This window comes from Impatiens glandulifera, chromosome 2, assembly GCF_907164915.1.
Source record: "Impatiens glandulifera chromosome 2, dImpGla2.1, whole genome shotgun sequence".
NCBI lineage: Eukaryota > Viridiplantae > Streptophyta > Magnoliopsida > Ericales > Balsaminaceae > Impatiens > Impatiens glandulifera.
Genome location: NC_061863.1, coordinates 56,412,288 through 56,415,947, shown reverse-complemented (window position 1 = coordinate 56,415,947; position 3,660 = coordinate 56,412,288).

Sequence of the window (3,660 nt, the reverse complement as noted above, 5' to 3'; positions counted from 1 at the left end):
TTTTTTGTCATAAACTATTTTGAATGAATTGATCATCGCTTAGGTCGATTGATACATTGTGATGATGTTTTAAATGTTCTCGGGAGCTTTGTGAAGATACCCAGGTCCTTGGATAAAAGAATCCAATAATTCAAGTCTCCGTCAAAATTACAAAACCTGCAATTTTGATTTTGCAATTTTGATGTTCTTAAGGACCGAGAGGTCCGACCGATAAATTTAACTTAGGAGCGACAAATCCGACCGAGGCTTTTCAGCTGGGACCGAAGTCAGACCTAAGACCGAGGAGTCTCGCACCCTACTGAGAACTCCTAAACCTAGTACCGATGACTTCCACCTAGGATTGAAAAGTCAAACCTAGGACCGAGGAGTCTCGCATCCGACCGAGAACTCTTAATATTCTTCAAGTATTTTCCTTCCTAGTCATCATCAACAACATATACTAGCATTTAAATAATTGTTGTTATAATTCTTTAAATAGGTACAGACCTATGTATGTCTATAATTGGAAGAATAATTTGTTAAAATAAAATATTATTCAACCGATTTTCAAAAGACAAATTTATAAATAGAGACCGTTTCTAAAACGATTACGAATGTTGAAGTGCGAAAGCCCTTACACGAGTTTCACCAAACTACGAAGTTAAAGAACTCTAGTTAAAATATATTTGTACACATATACCAGTTTATTAATTTTCAAAAATCAATTAGGGACTTTATTTTAAAATAATAATCTTTTAAATTAATTATTTTAATTAATTTAAACAACTAATTTCTAAAAATATCAAATTGTAATTTGATTTTGCAAATTCCCATATTATTTAAATTTGAACCCAAATTAATTAATTTTAAAACCTATCAGAATTTATTTAAAATATTTTTAAATAATGTTTTATTTTAAAAAATTACTAACACGCACACTGATGTCGAACATCGAGCTTTCACGGAACTAACGATTTTTTCCGGTATATTTTCCGGGGTTACATATACAATATTTTTCCAATTAATTATTAAATTTAATTTGAATTTACTTAATACATCATTTATTCAAGTTTATTTATTTTTTAAATACCTTAAGTCTATAATTTTTGAAAAATTATTTTATTTTTTTTAATAAATTGGATAAGTCAAATTGTAGTGTTTAAAATTTAGAACAATTCTTTGTATGCTAACTTGTTTGATAAGTATACTTGTATAATTATTTTTATTTGATTTTACTTTTTATTATTGACACCTTGGAGTCATTACAATTTCTTTTAATTATAAAAAAATATTATTAAAAACTTTTATTTTAATTTCCCTTTATATTATTTTTTCTCTATTTTATTTATTTATTAATTAATTAATTAAACAAAATAAAATAAATTTTCAAATAACCTACATTTTATTTTTGTTCTATAAAAAACTCCTATGTAAACCAAGATGAAACAAACTCTTAGATGTAATTTTTGTTTAATATAATAAAATATTTATATGAAACTAAACTTCCAAAAATCAATATCAACAATCCATTATTAGGTATATTTTATTTTACAAATAATATTTTTTTTCTTATTATTTTAATTAAAACTTGTAGAAACGAATTAATTTATATAATTATTTAAAATAAATTATTTTGTAATTTATTAATATTTAGAATTAAGTTAAAATTTAAGATTGTAATTAAAAATAATAATAATAAACTCAAAATAACATTTTTAATAATATATTGTTTATAATTATAAAAAAAAATGGAATGTCACCTAACAAGACCATCTATATAATTGTAAAAATTAAGTTAAATGATGTAGTAAATTAAATAGAAATAAATTTATAATGAGTTTTATCAAATAAATTAATGTAAAGGAAGATATTTTAAATAAAATATAATATACAATAAATTTATAAAAACAAGTTTTTTTAGAGGGAGATATTTTAAATAAAAATATAATGTATTAGGGAAAAAATACATATTACCCGTGCTAATTTTTGTAAATTAAAAAAAAAAAATGTTTGATATTATATCTGAATAAAAAATTTAAAAAATAAATAAATAAACAACAACCTAAATACAAATCTGAAATAATTATTTTTTCAAAAGAATAAACAAATAAAACCACCACACAAAACATTTCCCAAATATAAATTTACTAAAAATCGTAGCTTCAGAAGGGCAAGAATATGGAAAGAGATATTTAGTAATTAATTTAGAAGATAATTGATCAAAGTTCCCAAACAATGACAAATAAATAAAATAACCATTCAACAAATAAGAAAACCTCCTTACAAACCAATATTCAAATAAACAAACAACAATAAAAGTCACTTATAATCCCATGATTAATATTTAGTACACAATCGATGATCAATTCTCAAGCTCTTTGGAGGCTCCATCAATAAATGTTGAAGATGGGATCCAAGTAGTGATCAAAGTCAAGATCCGGATTCAAGTAGAACTTATAATCCCAGATTTGATCCATTAAGCCTGAACCCTCCTCCAATGGTGGTTCCGGTGTCGGTGCTGGTGCTGGTGCTGGTGCCGGAGCTAGATGCTGCTGGACTTCCGCCTGCGCTGCTGCCATCATGCATTGCTGTTCCTTATGAAGTTCTCTCAGCCTTACTACTTCCACTCGATTATTTTCCATCTCATCTGCAAATACATATAATTAGATGCATGATTTATAAAAATATATATTTATTAAACCAAGTTAGATAAGTATAAGTGTATAACCATTGTTATGGTTTGTTCTTTGATCAAGAAAAGCCAGTTTTTTCCTTATCAAAATGTTCTCCAGCTCTAATTTCCTCTTTGTATCTCTCTCACTTTCTACTTTTTGAGTGAGTACTATTATTTCAGCCTGCAATTAATTTATTAATTAATTAAAGAGAGTGAAAGAGGGGATTATATTATTGCTTAATTTGTATTTGTAATATTCTTACTTCCAGATATCTGGCCTTTTTCTCAGTGTTGGAGACATATTCAAGCTTCTTCAATCTAGACCTCTGAGCAGAAAGTCGATTAGATATGATCCTGCAAATTAAATTTACATACCCAATTCATTAAATCTATTTTCAGGCCAAAATATGTATTAACAATCATATTAGAGGAGTGATTTATTATAAAAGGTCTTAAATCTTAATCATTTGTACATTAGATCGATATATGATATATAATCTTAATTTAGATTGTATTAATCTAGTGAAAACGCGTAAAAATGGGACTCATATAAGTAATATTTTGAACGGTTCGTGATTAAATTATAAAGATTCGGAGAGTCAAATATCTTTTCGACCAAATAAATAATAGAAAGTAATTTTTAACAAAATAAACTTATAAATTAATAATTTAATATTGTACCAGATTTTGGAAATTGTTGTCGACTTCTAAATAAAAGTAACGCACCATATCTTTAAAATTTTCAAACTTAAAAAAAAATATAAGACGTTTTTCATTTGATTCGACTTCATGAAAGATCACAAGAATAAAGTTCAAAAATCAATCAATATAAACCAAGTTTTGAAATGATTTAAATTTCTAAAAAGAACTAGCTAGACATGTATATTTGTTTTTGAAAAAAACAAAATCATTATTCCATTAATGGTGAAGGTTGCAAAATCTATATACATATTTACAACTAGTAAATAAATACATTAAAAATAATAGAAATACAAATATATCTAGCA